The sequence below is a fragment of the Physeter macrocephalus genome, chromosome 7 (genome assembly GCF_002837175.3).
Source record: "Physeter macrocephalus isolate SW-GA chromosome 7, ASM283717v5, whole genome shotgun sequence".
In the NCBI taxonomy this organism is placed as follows: Eukaryota; Metazoa; Chordata; class Mammalia; order Artiodactyla; family Physeteridae; genus Physeter; species Physeter macrocephalus.
This window is the reverse complement of record NC_041220.1, coordinates 54,583,220-54,608,462: the sequence shown is the minus strand read 5'-3', so window position 1 is coordinate 54,608,462 and position 25,243 is coordinate 54,583,220. Positions and strand designations below refer to the sequence as shown.

At 37.3% G+C, this 25,243-nt stretch overlaps 1 protein-coding gene across 3 annotated transcripts in view; it reads left to right on the top strand.

Moving 5' to 3' along the window:
* The first annotated feature begins 7,535 nt into the window (after positions 1–7,535).
* The window catches only part of ATP10D (ATPase phospholipid transporting 10D (putative)), a 122,653-nt gene continuing 104,945 nt past the window's right edge, over positions 7,536–25,243 (top strand). For all 3 annotated transcript variants that reach the window (XM_024131934.2, XM_024131933.2, XM_024131935.2), the window contains exon 1: positions 7,536–7,770. The gene's annotated coding sequence lies outside the window, so the exon portion shown is untranslated. The remainder of the gene's footprint in view (positions 7,771–25,243) is intronic.

The following is a 25,243-nucleotide window of genomic DNA, read 5'->3' as shown; positions in this document are numbered from 1 at the left end:
AATCTCATACTTCTTAACTATTGATTCCAAATGCTCAATTACTGAAGCAGATATGAAAACCTCACCATCCTGACACACACATATTATTTCCCTTCCCTATTAGGGTCAGATCTGAGTAATGGCAGCAACAAGTCATTCTGGAGATGAGCAATAACAAGAATGATTAAGCAAGTTCACTCTTCCATTTGCTCAAGCCGAAACCTTGGGGTTATCCTTGACTCCTCTCTTTTTCTTATAACTCACACACAATTTATGAGCAATCCTGTTGGCACTACCTTCAGTGTACATCCAGAAGCTGACCACTACCTTCACAGTGACCATCCTGCTCTAGGCCCAAATCATCTCTCCCCTTGATTCTTAAAATCACCTCTTGGGCTTCCCTGGTGGCGCAGTGGTTGAGAGTCCGCCTGCCGATGCAGGGGACACGGGTTCGTGCCCCGGTCCGGGAAGATCCCACATGCCGCGGAGTGGCTGGGTACGTGAGCCATGGCCGCTGAGCCTGTGCGTCCGGAGCCTGTGCTCCGCAATGGGAGAGGCCACAACAGTGAGAGGCCCGCGTACAGCAAAAAAAAAAAAAAATCACCTCTTGACTGGTCTCCCAGCATTAACCATTATTCCCTATAGTTCATTGTCAATGGTAAAGCTAGAGTGATCCTGTTGAAACATTAGTCAGGCTGCATCAGTTCTCCACTCAAAACCCGTATCTTTCCAGTGTATTCAGGGTATTATCCAAATTCCTCACAGAAGACTGCCAAGCCTTCCAAGATTTTCTATCTCTGATGTCACCTTCTATGACTTCCCACTGCTACCACACTATTCCCCGAATCCTGGTGCCCTAGTCACAGTGGTGTTGTGCTGTCCCTCCAACTTTCCAGGGGTACCCCTGCATTTGCACTGAATATTCTCTTTGCCTGATATGCTCTTTCCTCAGACACCCTTATGGCTTTCTCTCTTACCTCCTTTAGGTCTTTGCTCAATGTCACTTTCTTGGAGAGACTCCTCCTCTTCCAAATTGAAAGTTATCTTGCTGTTTTCTCTATAGCAGTTACTACCATCTAATGTATTAAATATTTTACATCTATCCAATGAGGGCAGGACTTTTTGTTTTGTTTACCTGTGTCTTCTTGTACTTGGAATGGCGCCTGCCACATATTGGGTGCTCCATGGATACACGTTAAATGAATAAGTGACTGAATAAGCAGAGAGGTAGGGGTTGAAACTGAAGACTTCACTTTGCTCCAACTTTTCCTAGTGATCGTAAAATTGACTTGTAATCCGAGTGTTTGGAATTCTTCCCGATTTCTAAGGCCACTCCATCCCTTAAAGTTCAAACAAAGCAGCTACAACTCCCTCTTGTTTATAAGATTTCTAGAGAAAGGGGAGTTGATCACCTCTTGCCCTGTATTTGTGCTCCCCTGGAATTTGCAGTCCCAGCTGATGACATTGTCTCATGTTTGCCATCTTTTCTCTGGCCACTTCCCCTCACGCATAGACGTTGCTCTTCAGTTCCCCAGAAGAAGAGGCCAGTGAACATAACAGACTTTTTTTTTTTTAAAGATTAGAGGATAATACAACACAGATATTTTCATCACTTTTCATGTGTTGCATTCACAGAAAATGATAATACTTATACAGCCTATGTTTAAAAAAAAAGTCACTTGTGTGAGACAAGTGGACACGTGTGAGTGGACACCTGTGTGAGAGCAGACACTTGTGTGAGGGTGAGGGCAGTGAAGTGGGAGGAACAAGAGAGATTTCTGAAATGGTGTTAATATTCTGTTGCTTGACCTGGTTACTAGTTGTATGAGTGTGTTTACTTTGAAAACTCATGGAGCTGTACACTTAGGATCTGCACACTTTTCTGTATGCATGTTATACCTTAATTTTTTTAAAGCTTATTAAAAAAATGAGATACTATCCACTCACAAAAAAAGGAAATGCCAATTCTCTCCCAGGTGATCTAAAGATTTAGTGGAATCTCAATAAGAAATCCATCCCCCCCCAAAAAATACTCATAGAGCCTAATGAGGTAAACTAATTTGATTCACATAGGGCTTGGTATAAAATTTTATTGCATTTTTAAAGTATAACAGAATCATAAATTTTAAAATTCCAAGTATTGAGGAAGATGTTAAAAACTTTGACTTTATATAAAATTTCCTTAAAATATTAAAAAATTTTATTGAGTATCTCTTGCTTTGAACATTTTTTCTCTTATAATTGTTTTTAGTTTGGATATAATTCAGGTACCATGAAATTCACCTGTTTAAAATAAACATCCCCTTTAAGTGCTTTTAGTAGTGCTGTACAACCATCATCACTATCTAATTTTAGAACATTTTTCTCACCCCAGTTAGAACCCTTGTAGCCCTTAGCAGTCACTGCCCGTTCTTCTCTCTTCCCAGCCCCTGGCAACTGTTATTCTACTTTCTGCCTCTGTGGATTTACCTATTCTGGGCATTTCATAGAAATAGAATCATTCAGTATGTCGCCTGTTATGTCTGGTATCTCTCTATGAGCATTTTTATGAAAGGTTTTCTGTTTGAAATGGCTGCATATAATTTTGGATAAATAATGATTTCTTCAAATTCTTGCTAATTACCATCAATGAGAAACTATTTTTACAACCATAACAGAATTTGCAAGAGTTGAAATTATATTTCAAGACTCTAATAACCCTTCCTTTAATTAGTTTAACCATATGAAATTGCTATTTTTGGATGTCAAAACTGGTTGAATATTGGCAGCTCCATAAGGCTCAACCTTGTATTTTACTGGGTAATATTGTAATTCTTTGTGATAATGCGATTGGATTTTGTATCCAATTCAATTTTGCTTGTCAAGCTCTAATTTGCAGAACATACGTCTTAAGGAGCAATGGGCCCCTACAGCTGAAAATGGAGAGAGGTATCCAAGATATATGAAAAGAGAGAACTGGGAACAGGGCCGAAGCTATGCTTGCTTACCCTCCTCACCAGCTCCACCGAACATTCCCTCAAGCCGGTCGCTTGTTCTTTGGGAACCTGGAACGCAGACCTCCTTCATCAGCTCCGTGGGTTCCTGTTCCATGATGAGTTCTAAACCCCTCAGGTCTCATGCAGCTGCCCACGGGCTGAGAGATTATCTTTCAGTACAACCGTAGCCTGTTGTCTGGGGAGCTCCAATTTGTAAGGGATATAGCGCCACAGCAAAGAAAACAGTTTAAAAGTGGATATTAGACATCACTTTCTTAAAGTCCCTTGGCCATAGCTGCTCAGGGAATTTGTCATTGGCCTTCTTGCACATCTGGCCCAAGGTTGTATGCCATTCCTTAGAGGCCAGATCCCATCTTCTCTCTAGGTAGAGTTATCGCCCATCCTCTCATCTTTCCAAAGTCCTCAAACTCCTGCCTTTTCTGGCCAGTAGGGGAAAGACATCATATCTAGAGAAATGTATACTTCTTTATCTCAGCAACATCTACATTCAGACAAAAGCTCTGGAGCCTACCTTTGCCTAAGTAAGGGACTGATGAATAATCTTTCTTAAACGAAAGGGCCATCAATCCATGTGAGGAATTCTGCTACTCTTCTATTAGGCGCTTTTCATCACATTACAAACAGGATCCAGAAGGAGTTAATGGACATATCTAGAATGCTGGGACCAGCTTGAATCTCTACCATTATGGAGATTCCCTTTTTGATATTCTGTGTAATCATTGCATTTCAAGGGTTTTTTTTAATAAGATTAAAACCCAACTTGTTCTCATATGGAAGAAAGTGATTCAGCTGATGTAAAGGGAAGGAAATGTAATTCCTCTTTTTAAGAAAATGCACACATATAAAATTAATGCCTAAGTTTACAATTGGTAATAATGATGTATATATTCTTGTTGTTTCTAAAAAATATAGAATTTCTACTCTCAACAAAGCAGTTATAGCCATAGCATGGTTTTACCTTGCCCCCACCCCCAAAGTCATTTAATATGCACCTTCCTAATTCGTTGAAAGCTATACTGAATAGTCCACAATAGAATATGGGTTCTCCAGTCTTTCACTTACTAGCTTTACTGTCTTGGGCAAGTCACTTTATCTCTCTGTATCTCAGATTCTTATATCTAAATAAATGCTGAACTCATAGGGCTGATATGAAGATTAATGACGTAATAGATGTAAACGCCTTAGAACATTGCCTAACAGAAATGTTTTACTAGTGCTCAGTAAATATTAAGGAAAGAAAAAATATCTGATGATGATGTTACCAGAATCAGGGCTCATCTACAAGGCATAAACCATTATTGCTTGAGGCACTGAACTCTCAATTTTTTTTTTTTTTTTTTGGTCCAAAAGTTAGAAAGCCAATCCTGGGAAATATCATTATCTGTGCTTGAGTCATACTTTGTTAATAAGATAAGTAATACGAGAAAAAGAAGTGGTTGATTATGAATCATGAAAAGTCAGCTTGTGTGTCACTTTAGGAAGCACTGTTACATGTAAAGTATTTGGAGGCAAACAAAAAACACACATAGTTTTATGTGTTACATTTTAAAGTAGTGGCCTGAAAGAAAATATTTCTCTTTCACATCTATCTGGATAAGAAGTATCATAGCACAGAAAGAATCATGATTTCTGTTTTCTAAAAAAAAAATGTTTTCTGATAAAGTCTTAGTTCACTGCTGCCATGCTAATCTTTGAGTATGTTTAACAGAGCAGAAAGCAGAAGCCAGTGAATTGATAACTATCACTTATTAAGCTCCTATTATTTGCTTTACACAGTGATAAGCACTTCAGCTATATGACTTGATGTAATCTTAACAGCACTGAGGTAGACATCATTGGAGTCATTTTACCTGTGGGGCTTAGAGATGGTACCCAAGAATATACATCTAAAATTTGCAGAGCTAAGATTTAAAGCCAGGTTACAACTAGGCACTTGACTACCATGCCACGTTTCCTGCTGGCAATTAATTATGAAGTTATTGATATTGAGATACTACTAATTACAAATTTTCCAACTAGAAAAGAGGAAATTTCCTTACATCTATACTTTGAATATTAAGTTTTTTCCTAAAACTTCATGAGGAGATATGAACATAAAATTTGAAAATATTTCTGAAATTACAAGAAAATAAATATTTTAAGTTTGGCAGTGGTGTATGGATTAATACTTACGTTTTGGTAGCCAATGTATTAAATCAAAGATTTTATGGATTGTTTTTAACGAAATGGAAACAATCCTATGAGAAATGTTAAATACTAGAGAAACATTTGCAAAAACAAACTGAAGCTCACTTTAATAGTGGTTATTTGCAAAGATATTCATAAGTATTAATTCTTCCAGTTTTATTGAGCTACAAGTGACATACAGCACTGTATAAGTTTAAGGTGTACAGCATAATGATTTAACTTACACACATCATGAAATGATCACAATAAGTTTAGTGAACATCCATCATCTCATAGATGAAAAATAAAAGAAAAAATTTTTTTTCCTTGTGATGAGAACTGGTAGGATTAGCTCTTAACAACTTTCATGTATGTAACACAGCAGTGTTACTTCTATTAGTCATGTTGTTCATTACATCCCTAGAACTTAGTCATCTTATTATTGCAGGAGGTTGCACCTTTTGACCACCTTCATCAGCATACAAAGATATTACATTATTATTGACTATATTCCCCACGCTGTACACTTCATCCCTGTGACTCATTTATTTTGTAACTGGAAGTTTGTACCTCTTAAATTCCCTCACCTATTTCACTTATAAGTATTAATTTTTAAAACGATTAGATATATTTAAATCATAAATGGGACACATGCTTTCGTTCAGTCAAATGATACAGAAACAAATGGAAAGCTAGTAATGTCCCCTCACTCTTCCGTTCCCCTCACTCTCCCATCCTTTCCCTCTGAGTACACAATTTTGATGTGTATCTTAACATCGTATTTTTACATTTATATTAAATGTACAAATATATAAATATATAAGGCATAAGTTGTATTACAAAGTGTTTTACATTATTCTGCTACCGCATTTTTTTAACTTAAATATAATGTAGATTTTCCTCTAAGACAATTTAAATCTTAGCCATTAATTCTCAAACCCTTGCTGCAGATTAGAATCACTTGGAGAGCTTTTAAACAAACAACTCACCACCCCACCCTAAAAAAGAGAGAGATTGCCAGAACTCCATCCCCAGATATTCAGGTTTAATTGGCTTGGGTGGGGCCTTGAAGCTCCTCAGTTGACTCTGATGTGTGGCTTGTTAGAACCCCTGATTTAAGCAATCCAAATAAGCTGCAAATACCAGCTCCCTGCCTGAATTGTCCCGGTATGCATCCTCCCAAGAAAGCTCTCCACTGAGATTATTTCAGCATCAGTGCTGATTTGGGAAACCATGGAAGGCCCATTTTAAATTTTGTCTCCTCAAGAAGGTTGGCTATCAGATGGGAAAATTGCTTCATCTTTTATATCATGTTAGGGAGAGTCACATGACTGCAAAAAGGGCTACCAGGACCAGGAGTTTCAGAGACCACGTAAATGACAGTCTGCTCTGTTAGGCTAGGTTTATTCCCAGAATTGACTAAACTCTACAGAGATTTGCCCTTGCCTGAAAACGGAGCTTTCCTGAATTGGCTGTCACAGGAAGTCACACCCAGGGCTTGTTTCTCCTTGTTTGGGAGCGGCATCTACTCAGTGAGTGCAGGAACTTGTTGGGCCTCTCCAGCCTGGCCTGGGAGAGTTTGCAAGTCTCCCATCTCCATCGGTCCGTCCTGATGGGCTCTTTGTTATTCGGGAAACATTCGTAGGCTCATTTAGTTTTCTTCACTTCTGTCTCGTATTTAAGAAACATTTGAGAAAATGGAAGATAGAGATACAAAATAGAGTTGTGGAGAGATTTGCCCCTTCTTTATCTTTGTGGGAGAGAACAATTGGCAGCCAGTGATTATTACTATTTGGTCTGAATTATTACCACTGTTGGTTCTGCCTTCTCTGCATGCCCTTCCCTTTCTCACAGCACTTAGTCGGTCGGAAGTTTTGAGAGACCAGATGGGTTGTTGGAATTTACTTAGGAATAATATTTTTTAAAAAGCTGTGAGTTTTAACCTAGCAGACCATGGCAGGACAAAGCCACATTACACCGCGTGAGGGAGGGAATAGAAGGTCAAGGAGTGAGAAAAAAGACCAAATCAGAATTATGGTCTTTTTCTCAACTTCTTTTCTAGTTATACAACAACAATATTAAGTTTAGATTTGACCCCTTTACCCTCCAAAAAATAACTGCCAAGCGTTTCAAGTCTAGGTAAATGGGTGAACTGTTAAACAGAATTTCAGCGACACAAGCATGAACCAAACTCCAAGAGCAGTCAGGTCCTGGTCTAGTGAGACTACTGCCACAGGCGGACAGGAAGCTCTGGCCATCAGCTGGAGCTGGAAAGCCCCCGGGCGGCCATCCCCGCCCCCTACCCCTGACGTCACGAGAGGTGGGGCGGCGAGCGATTGGCCTTTCTCGGGAGCTCCGGCCGCTTTGCATCCCGGCGGAAAGGCGATCAGGAGGAGAAGGAACGCGGGAAGGAACGGAGTGAGGAGGGCTTGCCAGCTCTGCCCAGGCGGGGCTCCGGCTCCGGCAGCTGAGCTTGGGAGTTATCGGAGAAGTGATTTTTTTTTTTTTCTTCAGAGTCAAATGGCTGGCATAGAAGCATAACCCGCCTCCACTCTCCGGATTTGTGCTTGGTTCTTGCATCTTGGGACTTGTGATCATCATGCTGTGATGTGTGCCCAGAGAGGGATTGGTAAGGGTGAACCAGCGAGCCTCTTGGACAGTTTCCCTGCCTTCCGTTTCACTACCCACGCTCTTTTCCTCTCTGTTTCTTTACTCTCTCTGTCTCCTCTCCCTCCCCCAATAATTGTGTTCAGGTTGGATGAAGTGCCTCAAAACTGGAGTTTAGGGCTTTTGTTGAACTTTAAAAAAGAGAGAGAATCTTAACACCATTTTCAGTTTCTTGACTTCAGGAGTGGGATTATTTTATTCTGAATGCTGGGTTTTGTGAAAAGATAAATTATGCACACACACCTTTGTCATCTCATTGTGAAATCGAACAGTTTAAAGCAATTTTGGCTCTGTCTCAAAGGTAATGAAAAGAATGGGGGTTGGAATTTTAACCCAGTAAATAAACCACGGGTTGATTCCTTAGGAAGAAAAAGGTGTTTGTGTTGGAGCTTGGTCAGAAATAGTTTTTACAGGAGCGCTACCAAAAAGCTCGCGTTCTTCCCCGCAAACACTAACTTTGCAGAACTTAATTGTTGTTTAGGGCACTCTTTATCTTACATTATAAAATAAGTAATTATACTTTACTATATACAGCAGAGAGACATCTGGCTGGTTAGTGAAACCTCCATTCTGGAGGGTCGGGCTTCCTGTACCTTTAGAAATGATGTATTTAAACTACTCTTAATCATAGGGGTATGTTAACTCGGGTATTTAGAATGTTATCTAAATAAGACCAAAGATTCTTCTTGCTTCTTTTCACGTTAGTTCTTTCCAAGGAGAAAAACAATTCCATAGTCTGAGAGCAAGCCTCTGACTCTAATCAACCTTGAAAGATGACCCACTAGGATAGCGGGCTCCTTATCCGCCAATGTTACTGTATCAGAAAAGTGACTCCAGAGGAGATGATTATTTTAAAATTAGGCTAGATCACATTTCTGTGAGGAGTACCATCCTAAAAAGATGTTTGGTGAGTTGTTCAGAGCCAATATGTAATACATGGTCATTGTAACAGTAAACTCATTCAGTGCCCAGGTGCAAGCCCTCACTCCAATCTACCCTAAAAGGTAATGTCTGCTCTTTCTGGACTCTTCTATCCCCTTTACAAATGCATACCTACATTGAGAGTTTGTTTTTATCAAAAGGAGATCATACCATATACGTTGAAAAACAACTCTCCAACATTTAAAAAGTTTTAGAGAGTTTTAAAAAGTAACAGTGTAACTGCCAATTTAACATTTGTTAAATTGTATGAAAGAGATGGAGAATCTAAGCAGTCTAAAACAGGATGTCAGGACTGTTTGACCTTTGCATAGCAAGAACTGAATACTTATTCAATACAATTGCTTAGTGACTAAATAGAATTTGAATAGGATATCATTTATTTTGATATCAGTAAAATGGAGGAAATGCTCAGAATTTGATTATAATTTGTAATAGAACAGAGATGACTCACCTGTTAGACGAATGTACTTAGAATTAACTTTAAAAATGAAGAGGTAAAAATGTCCGCATATTCAAGCCTTCATTACAGGTCTTATTGTCTGATCTAGTTGAAAGTAGTCTTTTTAATGAGGGGAAAAGCAAAGAAAATGCTACAAACAGGATCATTTGGGGATTCTTAAAACCCGAAGCATCAGCAGCTGAGCAGCTTTCCTTATCACCTGGTTTGTTATGAGTGTATTCTCTTAAAACATTTTCCCCTTCCTATTGTGAAAGAGTTTCAATCTAAAATGGATAGAATGGAAAGTCTCCTGCATGTGCCTTTAGGAAAACAAAACTTAAAGACTGAGAGACCGATTTCCCATAAATGCCTGATTTACAGAAGTTGATAAATTGGAATTTTCTTAAATGTTAGGACGTTAATCAGGGGTTGCCTCATATCAGTCTTGGAAAGTTTTTTGTTATGGTTTCCAGAGCAAGAAATGAAGAAATGATCCAAGTCGCATTGGTCTCAAAAAATGAGCTGAATTGAGTTTTGCTTGTATGACTAGACTGGTTTTGTCTGCTCAGGGAATTTTTAAAGCAGGTCTCAATTTGTTTTGACTTTAACAGTCTCTCTTTGAACTTTCCCCTCTTTACGTGCCCTGCCCGTCAACACAGCCTATTCCGAACCCTCAATGGACTCACCTGTGGCTTGCTGTAGTTCACGTGTTGCGAATTTCAAGTCCTCTGCTATTCTCAAATAAACTCATCTGTTTGAGCTTGCCTCAAATAATTTAGATGGACATTACTACTGTGGATGGATTTATTTCATTTCAAAAACCATCTTAGTCATAGAAACAATACTTTTCACAAAACTAGTATCACTGTTAGAGTACGAAGTTATAGTGGGACTAGTTTCATAAATGAGTGTGGCCTTAATGGAATCTTCTTTTATGCTGCTCAATGAAGGGTACATTCATGCAACTATTAGAGGTAGTACTATGGGAATATGTATTAAAACCTGCAAATGTTTGTAGAGTTTGACTCAATAATCCTAGGTCTAGAAATATATCCTATGGAAATCATCTGAATTCCATATGAAGATTTATCAATATGTTCATTAGTGTTATCTGTAATATGGAAAACTTAGAAACAAAATAAAGCCCCCAATAGAAAAATATTTAGACAAATTAAGGTATTATATATCTGCTTTGATAAAATTCAGTTTCCTAAATATTTCTGAAAAAATTTCATGATTTAGAAAGGTCCTTGTAATGTATTAAATGAAAAGAGCAAGATTTAATACTGTTATCTTGAATGTGTAAAATGCAACTTTGAAATAGAGATATAATTTACTCAGCTCTTACTATATATCAGGCATTGTTCTAAATTAACAAACACTGAACAAGACTGTGTTGCTTTCCATTTGCATACAAGTTCCTGTTTGTATCAATGGATAAATCCCCTGATATAGCACATAGAAAAAAGTAGATTTTTAGGTGGTAGAGTTATAGCTTTTTATTTTTCTTGATATTCTCAAATATTCTACAGCAACTATTTTTATAATCACAAAAATGTCATTTTGAAAAATATTGCCAAGAAATACCATAACCCAAATTAAAAGACAAACTGTAAGCTCTATACTATAAATGCCAGTATGCCCTATAAAAGATATTATAAAAAGCAATGAGAGCTAGATGAACACCTCTATAAAAATGATCTCCAAAGAAAAATAGACATAAGTGGGCAATTCACAAAGAAAAAAAAAGACTTTTCTAAGGTTAACCAGGGGAGAGGTATACTAATCTTCTAATCAGAGAATACTCAGTATAGCAATAAGTTACTCTATTTTCACACATCACAATTAACAAACATGGAAAGCAAATCAAAATGTGTGAGGTTGTTGGGAAGACTAATGATATGGAAAAATGTTCATGAAGAAAATGAAAGTAAGTTACAAAATAATACCCTACTTTTGAAAAAAAAAAATCCAGTCTATGCATAGAAACTATTTGTGGAGAATAAACCAAATGTAAATAGTACTTATTGGGTAGTGGGGTTATAGACGATTTCTGTTTTTTTCATGGTATTAATCTTTAGTTTCTACAATTTCTACAGTGAATATATTTTAGTTATCAGGGAAAAAAGTTGCTATCCTAATGAAGCAATTTGTCATAGAATGAAGAGCACATAGACAATATTATCTTTCCCCGCTTTTACTCAAAGCCTCCAGAGTCTCATTGTGTGTAATTCCATGTCAGGTTTCATTGTTTCTGAATTATATTTGCTGGTGAGCATATTTGGATTATAAGGGAAATCAAAAGATAAAACTTATTCTAGTCACATTCACTCTTCCGCCCCCAGCTGTTTTCTGAAATAACAACCAGTGTTTGACTGATTTGAGCTTTATTCCTTTTCATTTCCTGTTGATCACATCTGCAAGGGTCTCGTGCTGATAAGCCTTAATTAAATAGTCCTTAATTTATTTTGCTAAAATCTACTTATTCCATTTAAGGCCATTCTGAATGAAGAAGATGAGTACAGCTGCATTTCCGTTACAAAACGAACTTACAAAATTTCAACTCTTTATGTAGGATAAATAATAAAAAAATCTTAGTATCTTGGTTATAAGGTGAAAATTAGTTTTAAATTATCCAAAAACATTGTGACGTCTTTCTTCAGTTTATAGTACTCATAATTACTTAGCACTATGTTTAAGCATTGTCATTCCCCTTACAGACTATAATAATATGTAGAAGGTTCTAGGAAAAATCTTAATTATCCTTCTTCGCTAAAGTCTTTCATAGACAGGTATTCTCAGATGTTTTCATGACAAAGATTCTCTCTACTAATCTGCGATGTCCTTCAGCCAACAAATTAGCATGTCTAACTGCCAGGTTAGAAAAATGCCTGAATCATTTTAAGAAAAAATTTATTGAAGTATAGTTGACTTACAATACCATATTAGTTTCAGGTGTACAAAACAGTGATTCAATATTTTTATACATTATGCACCATATGAAATTATTACAATATCATTGACTGTATTCCCTGTGCTGTACATTATATCCCTGTGACATTTATTTTATAACTAGTAGTTTGCACCTCTTAATCCTCTCCACCTGTTTCATGCATTCCCCCCTCCCCTCCCCTCTGGCAACCACTAGTTTGTTCTCTATATCTGTGAGTCTGTTTCTGCTTTGTTATATTTGTTGATTTATTAGATTTCACATATAAGTGAAAATATACAGTATTTGTCTTTTTCTATCTGACTTATTTTACTAAGCATAATACCCTCTAGGCCCATCCCTGTTGTCACAAATGACAAGATTTCATTATTTTTTTATGGCTGAGTAATCTTCCATTGTACATATTTACTACATTTTTTAAATTCATCTATTGAGGAACACTTAGGTTGCTTTCATATCTTGGCTATTGTAAATAATGCTTCAGTGACCATTGAGGTGCATGTATCTTTGTGAATTAGTGTTTTAATTTGGGGGGATAAATACACAAGTGGAATTGCTAAATTGTATGGTAGTTCTAGTTTTAATTTTTGAGAAAACGCCATACTGTTTTCCATAGTAGCAGTGCCAATTTACATTTCAATCAACAGTGCACAAGTGTTCCCTTTTCTATACATATTCACTAGTACTTGTTATTTCTTATCTTTTTGATGATATCCTCTCTGACAGGTGTGAGGTAGTATCTCATTGTGGTTTTGATTTGCATTTTTCTGATAATAGTGATGTTGAGCATCTTTCAAATGCTTGGTTATGTGTATGTCTTCTTTGAAAAATGCCTATTCAGATTCTTTGCCCATTTTTAGTCAGGTTGATTATTTTGATATTGAGTTGTATGAGTTCTTCTGAGATATTCTGGGAAATATCTTTTCCCATTCAGTAGGTTGTCTTTTCCTTTTGTTGATGATTTCTTTTACTGTGCAATAGCTTTTTCATTTGATGTGGTCCCATTTATTTATTTTTGCTTTTGCTGCCCTTGCCTGAGGAGACATATCCAAAAAAATATTGCTAATGAGACATCCCTGGCAGTCCAGTGGTTAAGACTCCACACTCCCACTGCAGGGGGCAGGGGTTCACTCCCTGGTTGGAGAGCTAAAATCTTGCATACCACATGGTGCAGCCAAAAAAGAAAGAAAGAAAATACATATTAAAACAAATATTGCTGACTGATGTCAAAGAGGGTACTGCCTATGTTTTTTTCAAGGAGTTTTTTGGTTTCAGGTCTTTGGTTCAATTTTTTCATTCGTTTTTCAAGTTTATTTTTGTATATGGTGTGAGAAAATGGTCTATTTTCATTCTTTTACATGTAGCTGTCTAGTTTTCCTAACACAACTTATTGAAGAGGCTGTCTTCTCCCCATTGTATATTCATGCCTCCTTTGTGATGGATTAATTGACCAGATGTGTGTGGGGTTATTTCTGGGCTCTCTATTTTGTTGCATTGATCTGTGTGTCTGTTTTTGTGCCAGTACCATACTGTTTTGATTACTGTAGCTTTGTAATATAGTCTGAACTCAAGGAGCATAATGCCTGCAGCTTTGTTCTTTTTTCTCAAGATTGTTTTGGCTAATCAGGGTCTTTTGTAGCTTCATACAAATTACAGGATTATTCTAGTTCTGTGAAAAAATGACATGGATATATTGATAGAGATTACATTGAATATGTAGATTGCTTTGAGTAGTATGGACATTTTAACAATATTAATTATTCTGATCCATGAACACAATATATCTTTCTATTTATTTGTGTAAACTTCAAATTCTTTTATCAACATCTTACAGTTTTCAGAGTAGAGGTTTTCACTTTCTTGGTTAGCTTTAGTCCTAGGTATTTTATTCTTTATGATGTGATTGTAAATGGGATTGACAGTTCATTATTACTGTATAGAAATGTAATGGATTTCTGTATATTAATTTTGTATCCTGCAACTTTACTGAATTCATTTATTCTAATAGTTTTTTTGGTGGAGTTAGAATTTTCTGTATATAGTATCATGTCATCTGCAATTAGTGACAGTTTTACTACTTCTCTCCCAGTTGGATGCCTTTTATTTCTTTTTCTTGTCTGATTGCTGAGCCTAGGACTTCCAGTACTATGTTGAATAAAAGTGGGAGAGTGGGCATACTTGTCTTGTTCCTGATTGTAGAGGAAAAGCTCACAGCTTTTCACTATTGAATATGATGTTAGCTGTGAATCTTTCATAAATGGCCTTTATTATGTTGAGGTATGTTCCCTCTGTACTCACTTTGTTGAGAGTTTTTATCATGAATAGATTTTGAATTTTGTCAAATGCTTCTTCTGTGTCTATTGAGATGATCGTGTGACTTTTATCCTTCATTTTGTTATTGTAGGTATATCACATTGATTTTGTGGATCAAATCATCCCAGGAATAAATCTCACTTGATTATGATGTATGATCTGTATGATCTTTTCAATGTATTGTTGGATTCAGTTTGCTAATATTTTGTTGAGGATTTTTGCATCTATGTTCATGAGGGATATTGGCCTGTAGTTATCTTCTTTGGAGTGCCTTTTTCTGGTTTTGGTATCAGGTTGATAGTGGCTTCACAGAATGAGTTTGAAATCATTCCTCTTCAATTTTTTGTAATATTTTGAGATAGATATTACCTCTTTTTAAAATGTGTGGTAGAATTCCTCTGTGAAGCCATTTCATCTTGGACTTTTGTTTATTGGGATTTTTTTTTTTAAATCACTGATTTAATTTTATTACTAGTAATCGGTCTATTCAGATTTTCTGTTTCTTCCTGATTCAGTCTTGGAAGATTGTATATTTTTAGGAATTTATCCATTTCTTCTAGGTTATCCAATTTGTTGGTGTATAATTGTTCATAGTATTCTCTTATGGTTACTTGTATTTCTGTGATATCAGTTGTAATTTCTCTTCTTTCATTTTTCATTTTATTTATTTGGGCCTCTTCTTTTTCTTCATGAGTCTGGCTGAAGGTTTATCAATTATATTTTTTCAAAAAACGAGCTCTTAGTTTCATTTGCTTTTGTATTGTTTTTTAGTTTCTACTTCATTTCTTTCCACATTGATCTTTATTATTTCCTCCTACTAACTTTAGGTTCTGTTTATTCTTTCACTAATTCCTTTGGGTGTAAAGTTAGGTTGTTTAAGATTTTTCTTGTTTCTTGATGTAGGCTTATTTTGCTGTGAACTTGCCTCTTAGAACTGCTTTTGCTGTGTCTTATAGATTTTGGAAAGTTGTGTTTCTGTTTTCATTCATCCAAGGTATTTTTAAATTTCCTCTGATTTCTTCATTGACCCATTGGTTTTCTTAATAGCATGTTGTTTAATTTCCAAATGTTTGTATCTTTTCCATTTTTACCCCTATAATTGATTTCTAGTTTCATACCTTTGTGGTCAGAAAAGGTGCTTGTTATGATTTCAGTTTTCTTAAATTTATTGAGACTTGTTTTATGGTCTAGCATGTGATCTATCCTGGAGAATGTTCTATGTGCACTTGAAAGGAATGTGTATCCTTCTGTGTTTGGATGAAATGTTCTGCATATATTAAGTGTATCTGGTCTAATATGTTGCTTAAGGCCAGTGTTTCCTTATTGATTTTTCTGTCTGGATGATGTGTCTTGTTCTTTGGCTTGGAATATATCCTCTGTCTTCTCATTTTGTTTGACTTTGTGTTTGTCTCTATGAATTAGGCAAAACAGTTACCTCTCCTTGTTTTGAAGGTGTGTCTTTGTGGAAGAGTGTCCCTGTGCAAATTTTGTGTGCCTAGTGGCTTTGGTGGAGGGGGTGTAGCTAAAGCAGGTATGAGCTGATGCTTCTCTGGGGCACACTGGGTGCCACTGCTTTGGGGCTAGGGGCTGGAGCCTGAGCGCAGTGCAGGCTGGAGCTTCTCCCAAGGTAGTTTGGGGCTGCTGCCTTGGGGGTGGTGGGGGCAGTGGCTGGAGCCTGGTGTGAGCTGGGGGGTGGGGTGGGCATGCTGGGGTGGTCTTGGCAGGCCAGCTAGAGCACCAGGCATTTTTCAATCTACTGCCTCTGGGCTGGTACCCAAATTGAGTAAGTGTGTGCACGTGCCCTTTAAGAGCAGAGTCTTGGTTTCCTACGGCCCTCCAGCTCTCCTGGTCATAAGCCTTGCTGGTTTTCAAAACCAGTTAAGGGGACTTGTCTTCCTGGTGCTGGTGCCCAAGGTTGGGGTGCCCAATGTGGGGCTTGAACCCCTCACTCCTTAGGGAGGACCTCTGAGTTTGTAATATCCCCTTTTGCTTGTGGGTTGCCCACCAGAGGTGTGGGTCCTGAATAGACCACCTCTCTGCCCTCATCTCTGTCTCAATGTGTGTGTGGTTTGTTCATTTGTTTGTTTAGTAGCCTTAATTATAGAAGAGCTGTTCTGCTAGTCTTCAGGTCATTCCCAGAGAGAGTTGTTCTTTTCGTGTGTCTGTGGGAGGAGGTGAGCTCAGGATCTTCCTCCTCTACCACCCATCAGATTCCTGATACCTAAATCTGAAGCATTATTATACTTTTAATATTCCTAAACCAAGGACTGAGAGAAAAAAGGAATGCTTTCGATAAGGCAAGGGAATTTTGAAAAGTAATTCTTACTGTGAGTCCTAAACTGACTTTCCTCTCCCAAATTATCACATTTCATTTTGATCCAGGCTAGTGCAAAAGATGGGGTCTGGTGGTCCTTACTGCCCAATTTGTCACATTTTTTGCCTGCTTGATTTGGGTCATGGTCAAGATGGGTGGGGTGATGATAGGAATGTGTAGATAAGGTATGTTGTATTAAGAATGCAGTATTGGTAGCAAGCAGAGGACAGGAGTGGAACCAGTACAGGAGGGATAGAGCCAAGTGGGGAAAATGAGAGTGTGGCTCATGCCAGGTTGTTGCAGTGTTGCCCTCTCCAGCTTTTGGTGTTGCTGTGTCATCGAGGTGCACTCAGAGATACCTTTGGAAATCTCTAATTCCACTCCTTGTTAGCTTACTGGTAAACTGTGCTCTGAAGCACATTACTCAGTTTTTCCAGTCTAGTCTCCCTGCCTTTTCTCCCCCATTCCAATCTGTCTTTTATGCCTCTTGCAAAGAAATCCTTTAAATGTCCACATCATGTTACACCTTCTCAAATATCTTTGACTTCCCATTTCCTTTAATCTAAATATAAAATTCTTCATCTTAGTAGGTAAAGACTTATTATGACTAGATTTCCTTCTTAATTTCCCATCCTTTCTTAATTCATATTTGAATCTCCAGCCATGTTGAACTAATCAGTGTTACCTAACACTGGGTTATAGGGGTTTCTAGTCTCCTTGCCTTTATTCATAATATTTTCTTTTCTAAAATCTACAAATCTCTTCTGTCAGATTCTCAGCATTTCCCAAGACTCACTTAAAATTCTCTCTTTTGGGAAGCCTACTCTCTTCTCCCTTTCTGTCTTCCAACCTCATGTCATGCATTCTCATAGGATGTTCTGTTTCCCTAAATGTATGTGCTACACGATTACCCTAGTGTTATCTTTTTTGTGAATTGAGTATTTTGACCTGCTCTGGGCATGTTTATTCATTCTCAAAGAAACAGCACTGTGCCTAAGACAAGGTAAAGGAAATGAACACTAGAAGATAAGCTCCTTTAGAAGGCAGAGGTTTTTGTCTATTTTGTTCCTTGATTTATCTCTGTTATCTGTTACAATGCGTGGCATATAGTAGGAGCTCAACAAGCATTAGTTGAAAGAATGAAGTTGTTGAGCACTTCCAGTGTGCTAGGCACAGTGCTGATACTTTGATTTTATAAATCTCCTTACAAAACTTTGTGAGGTATGTGACGTTATTTCCACTTTACAGATGTGGAAACTGAGGCTCAGAAAGGCAAAGAGCTTGTGGTAAGTGGCTGACTATGAATCTGACTGAGCATCAGTATCATTTGAACATTTTAGAGCTTGTGTTCTTTCTACTGACTGCAGATGCATTTGTTGTTGTTTTGAAAACGGCTGTTTATAATATCACTTCTAATTCAAAATGGATATGCTTTGGAGGGTGGAGAGCATCTAGTAATTATTGGAACTGACCACTTATCATGAATCCAATTTATAATTCCAGTGAACACTATCCACTTCTTTTTAATATCATTTGTAGCTTTCATCTGTCTCTTGTTGCTGTTTATATACTAAGTAATACGTGGAAGCCTTGGTGACAGTTTAAATACAGTCGTCCCTCCTTATCTGTGAGGGGTTGGTTCCAGAACCCACCATGGATACCAAAATCCACAGATGCTCAGGTCCCATAGTTGGCCCTCATATCCTCGGTTCCGTGATTCAACCAACTATGGATGGTGTAGTACTGTATTTATTGAAAAAAAGTCAGCATATAAGTTGACCTACACAGTTCAAACCCATGTTGTTCAAGGGTTAAGTGTATATGTGTTGAGACAATTTAAGTAATTGACATATATAATCTATGCTTTTGTCACTTTAGGTAATGTGCTGATATAATTTTTATCCACAGTGAAATAATACTTTTCTATGGAATATTTATATATTTTAAGTGACCCAAATGCTTCCAGAATTGAATCTTTAAATAGTTTTTAGAAATTAATTAAACCTCTCATTCATTATACAGATATATTATTTAATAGTTCAACTAAAATAATGTCTGTCTTCCTCATCTATCCAGTAATGCCACATACTTAAACATTTTAGCCTTTTTATTTGGTTTATATTTCATAGGTCAGGTTAATGATCTGCAAGAGGCCTTTGGAAAACATTTGACGTAGTCTGTTTAGTTTTATGAGTATATACCATCTTTCAGTGCCTAAATTCTTTCCATTTTAGCTACAAATAACTCCACTTCCCAATATCTTTTTTCTTTTATTATCCCTTAGTCTTTTAAGCATTTTATTTTCTCTTGCTTTTTACAAATTTCTGTGGTGACTAATCCAGAAAATAATTGCCCTATTTTTTGTGTATAAAAAAGTAGTTTCAGGGCTTCCCTGGTGGTGCGGTGGTTGAGAGTCCGCCTGCCAATGCAGGGGACATGGGTTCATGCCCCGGTCCAGGAAGATCCCACATGCCGCAGAGCGGCTGGGCCCGTGAGCCATGGCCGCTGAGCCTGCGCGTCCGGAGCTTGTGCTCCGCAATGGGAGAGGCCACAACAGTGAGAGGCCCGTGCACCGGAAAAAAAAAAAAAAAAAAAAAAAGTAGTTTCACTATTATTTTAAAACAATAATATAGGCATCATTGGGATATAAATGAATAGTTGCATAAAAAAGATACTTAATAGTAATGGAAAAATATACTTTTTCATGGAGAAAATATACTTTGAAATTAAAAATAAGTCCCGTCAAAACAGACTCACAGACATAGAAAACAAACTTATAGTTACCAAAGGGGAAGGAGTTGGGGGAGGGATAAATTAGGAGTATGGGATTAACAGATACACATTACTAATATAAAATAGATAAACAAGAATTTACTGTATAGCACAGGGAACGATATGCAATCTCTTGTAATAACCTATAATAGAAAAGAATTTTTAAAATGGATGTGTGTGTGTGTATATGATTAAATCACTTCGCTGTACACCTGAAACTAACACAATATTGTAAATCAACTATACTTCAATAAAAAAATAAATGTTTTAAAAAGTACAAAAAAATAAGTCTCTTCAGAGCAAATTTGAATTGCCTAGGTCAGTGGTTTTCAAAGTCTGGTCCCCAGGAGCATCAGCATCACTCCAGTTTATTAGAACTGCAAATTCACAGGCCCCACTGCAGACTGAATCAAATTGGGGTGAGAGCGTGTGTGTAGCGGGTGGAATCTGTGTTTTCACAAGCTCTCCAGGTGACTGACCTGTGGTAGTCTGAGGACACAGGCTTAGGCTTCAGATCCTAGAAGAGCAGGCCATATTCAGTTTGGCAGGCAAGTGCCTGGTCTGTTTTCTTTCTTTGTTTTCCTTCTGTCTTATTCTTTTGTTATTTCAGTTTTTAATTGAAATACAGTTGATTTAAAATATTGTATTAGTTTCAGATGTACAACATAGTGATTCAGTATTTTTATAGATTATACTCCATTTAAAGTTGTTATAATATATTGGCTATATTCTCTGTGCTGTACAGTATATCCTTGTAGCTTATTTATTTTATACATAGTAATTTATACTTCTTAATCCCCTACCCCTGTCTTGCCCCTTTCCCTTCCCTCTCCCCACTGGTAACCACTAATTTGTTCTCTATATCTGTGAGTCTGTTTCTGTTTTGTTATATTCATTCCTTTTTTTATTTCTTGGATTCCACATATAAGTGATAACATACAGAATTTGTCTTCCTCTGCCTGACCTAATAGCTTAATACCCTGTAGGTCCATCCATGTTGTTGCAAATAACAGAATTTCATTATTTTTTATGGCTGAGTAATATTCCATTGTGTGTTTGTGTGTGTTTATATATATACCACATCTTTATCAGTTCATCTGTTGATGGTCACTTAGGTTGCTTCCATATTTTGGCTATTATAAATAATGCTGCTGTGAACATTGGGGTGCATGTATCTTTTTGAATGAGTGTTTTCATTTCTTTAGGTGTATACCCAGGAGTGGAATTGCTGGATCATATGGTGGTTTTTTGAGGAACCTCCATACTGTTTTCCATAGTGGCTCATGGATTTACATTCCCACCAACAGTGTACTAGCGTTGCTTTTTCTCCACATCCTCACCAACATTTGTTATTTGTAGACTTTTTGGTGATAGCCATCCTAACAGGTGTGAGGTGATACCTTATTGTGGTTTTAATTTGCATTTCTCTGATTAGTGATGTTGAGTATCTTTTCACATGCCTGTTAGCAATCTTGTCTTCTTCAGAAAAATGTCTGTTCAAGCCTTCTGCCCATTTTTGATTGGATTGGTTTTTTTCTTTATATTGAACTGTATGAGCTGTTTATATATTTTAGATATTGACTGCTTATTGGTCATATCATTTGTAAATATTTTCTCCCATTCAGTGTGTTGTCTTCTCATTTTTTCGATGGTTTCCTTTGCTGTGCAAAAGCTTTTAAGTTTAGTTAGGTCCCATTTGTTTATTTTTGCTTTTGTTTCCTTTGCCTTAGGAGACAGATCCAAATAAATATCATTTAGGACTTTGACCCATTTTGAGTTTATTTTTTATATGGTGTGTGAAAATGTTCTAATTTCATTCTTTTACATGTAGCTGTCCAGTTATCCCAGCACCACTTATTGAAGGGACTGTCTTTTCTACATTGTATATTCTTGCCTCCTTTGACACAGATTAATTGACCATATGTGTGGGGTTATTTCTGGGCTCTCTATTCTGTTCCACTGATCTATGTGTCTGTTTTTGGGCCAGTCCATACTCTTTTGATTGCTGCTGCTTTGTAGTATAGTCTGAAGTCAAGGATCATGATGCCTCCAGCTTTGTTCTTTTTTCTCAAAATTGCTTTGGCTGGTCTACTTTATTTTTACTTTTTTTAGTGAATGGCATTTTTTACAGAACTAGAACAAAAATCTTAAAATTTGTATGGAGACACAAAAGACCCCAAATAGCCAAAGCAGTCTTGAGGGAAAAAAACCGAGCCGGAGGAATCAGACTCCCTGACTTCAGACTATACTACTACAAAGCTACAGTAATCAAGACAATATGGTACTGTCACAAAAAACAAAAACATAGATTAATGGAACAAGATAGAAAGCCCAGAGATAAACCCACCCATCTATGGTCAACTAATCTATGACAAAGGAGGCAAGAATATACAATGGAGAAAAGACAGTCTCTTCAATAAGTGGTTCTGGGAAAACTGGACAGCTACATGTAAAAGAATGGCACAGCAAAGGAAACCATAAACAAGACAAAAAGACAACCTTCAGAATGGGAGAAAATATTTGCAAATGAAGCAACTGACAGGATTAATCTTCAAAATTTACAAGCAGCTCAATATTAAAAAAACAAACAACCCAATCCAAAAATGGGCAGAAGACCTAAATAGACCTTTCTTTCTGTGCTTTTCTCCACCATAAGCATAGGCTTCATGGTTAGATGCAGTTGGATAGGTTTTGTGTGATTAGAGTTTTAGAATAGTTTTTGATTAAATAAAGATCTGTCTTCTAATTATAAACTAAATACATATGCTCAGGGTAAAAAAAATTTTAAAAAAAGAGACAGTTACAAATGATACTTTAAAATCATCTACTAATATATTGCCTCAAAATAACCAGTGCTAGAGTTTTAAAAAGTATTTAATTCCAAATTTATATATATAAATAGATATACACACACACATATATTCTGTTTGAGATCATACTTATATACAGGTCTAAATCATGGTTTAAAACCTTATAGGGGGCTTCCCTGGTGGCGCAGTGGTTGCGCGTCCACCTGCCGATGCAGGGGAACCGGGTTCACGCCCCCGTCTGGGAGGATCCCACGTGCCGCGGAGCGGCTGGGCCCGTGAGCCATGGCTGCTGAGCCTGCGCGTCCGGAGCCTGTGCTCCGCAACGGGAGAGGCCACAACGGAGGGAGGCCCGCATACCACAAAAAAACAAAAAACAAAAAACAAAAACAAAAAAAAAACCTTATAGGGAATTCCCCAGTAGTCCAGTGGTTTTCACTCTGCACTCTCACTGCCAGGGGCCTAGGTTCAAACCATGGTCAGGGAACTGGGATCCTGCAAGCTGCAGGGGATGGCCAAAAAAAACCCCAAAAAAACCCCAGAAAAACAAAACATCTTATAAACTTTAAATATTTTCTTGCTTATCAAATTTATTTAAACGTCATTTTAATAGCTGTAGTATATTTCCATTTAGATATACCACGATTTAACAATTTACCTTTATCTGGACATTTGGGTTAGTTGCTTTCCAGTGCTGAATTAATCAGCTTTCTACTCAGGGCCAAAAAGAATGAACATTTTTTTTTTTTTTTTTTTTTTGCGGTACGCGGGCCTCTCACTGCTGTGCCCTCTCCCATTGCGGAGCACAGGCTCCAGACGTGTAGGGTCAGCGGCCATGGCTCACGCGCCCAGCCGCTCCGCGGCATGTGGGATCCTCCCGGGCCGGGGATCAGCGGCCATGGCTCACGCGCCCAGCCGCTCCGCGGCATGTGGGATCCTCCCGGACCGGGGCACGAACCCATGTCCCCTGCATCGGTAGGCAGACTCTAAACCACTGTGCCACCAGGGAAGCCCAAGAATGAACATTTTTAAGACTTATTACCTTTTGGCTCCAGAAAATTAAAAGCAGGTTAGACTTCCCCGGCACTATATGAAAACTTGGCTTCATTGAACACCATGAATAAAGAAATTCCTTGCTACACTCAAGGCAAAAATTACTAACTGCTTTTCTTAGATTGGTTACTAGTGAAGTTGAAAATATATTTTTTTCTATTTATTTGCAGTTTGTCAGTTTCTGTGTGTTTGTTCATGCTTTTTTCTCAAGTATGCTCTTCTTGTAAATATTTAAACCCCCGAAATGAATAATTTCTTGTATTGCTTTTATGAAGTATCACTGTAAAGAGTAGGCCATTGTGGGTGATTATGAGTCTTCTTGGATGAAACTGAAACAATAGGGCAGATCCTAAAAATCAGCTGTGAAAATTTTCAGATAGATATAAATCTGAATAAATCTTGGTTCTTTTAAGGTTTAAGGATACTATAATATAAAATTTTAGCAGGGATAGAATCTTGTATTCAAATTGATTTAACTAATTTATGACACATTCATAAATCATAACATAATTTAGAAATTAATGAAAATCTATATATGTATGTAAGTAATAAAATGGTAGTGGAGAGAATAAGCTGGTTTATTTTTAATGAGCTTCCACTGATTTGATGTGTAATATTGGGTAAGTCAATGTCCTGAATCTCAGTTTTCTTGTTTATAAAATATTTAGTTGGATACTTAAGAGTTTTTTCCCAGCTTTAAAATTCTGAATGTCCAATTTCAGTTACTAACCTTATCTTTTTGTGTGTTTGTTTGAATTTTATTTTTTAGACAGCAGGTTCTTATTAGTCATCAATTTTATACACATCAGTTTATACATGTCAATCCCAATCTTCCAATTCATCCCACCACCACCAGCCCGCTGCTTACCTGCCTTGGTGTCCATATGTTTGTTCTCTACATCTGTGTCTCAATTTCTGCCCTACAAACCAGTTCATCTGTACCATTTTTCTAGGTTCCACATATATGTTAATATACGATATTTGTTTTTCTCTTTCTGACTTAATTCACTCTGTATGACAGTCTCTAGATCCATACACGTCTCAACAAATGACCCAGTTTCGTTCCTTTTTATGGCTGAGTAATATTCCATTGTATATATGTACTACATCTTCTTTATCCATTCGTCTGTCGATGGGCATTTAAGTTGCTTCCAAGACCTGGCTATTGTAAATAGTGCTGCAATGAACATTGGGGAGCATGTGTCTTTTTGAATTATGGTTTTCTGTGGGTATATGCCCAGTAGTGGGATTGCTGGATCATATGGTAATTGGATTTTTAGTTTTTTAAGGAACCTCCATACTGTTCTTCATAGTGGCTGTACCAATTTACATTCCCACCAGCAGTGCAAGAGGGTTCCCTTTCCTCCACACCCTCTGCAGCATTTGTTCTTTGTAGATTTTCTGATGATGACCATTCTAACTGGTGTGAGGTGATACCTCAGTGTAGTTTTGATTTGTATTTCTCTAATAATTAGTGATGTTGAGCAGCTCTTCACATTGTATATTCTTGCCTCCTTTATCAAAGATAAGGTGACCATATGTTTGTGAGTTTATCTCTGGGCTTTCTATCTTGTTCCATTAATCTATGTTTTTGTTTTTGTGACAGTACCATATTGTCTTGATTACTGTAGCTTTGTAGTAGTATAGTCTGAAGTCAGGGAGTCTGATTCCTCCGGCTCAGTTTTTTTCCCTCAAGACTGCTTTGGCTATTTGGGGTCTTTTGTGTCTCCATACAAATTTTAAGATTTTTGTTCTAGTTCTGTAAAAAATGCCATTGGTAATTTGATAGGGATTGCATTGAATCTGTAGATTGCTTTGGGTAGTATAGTCATTTTCACAATGTTG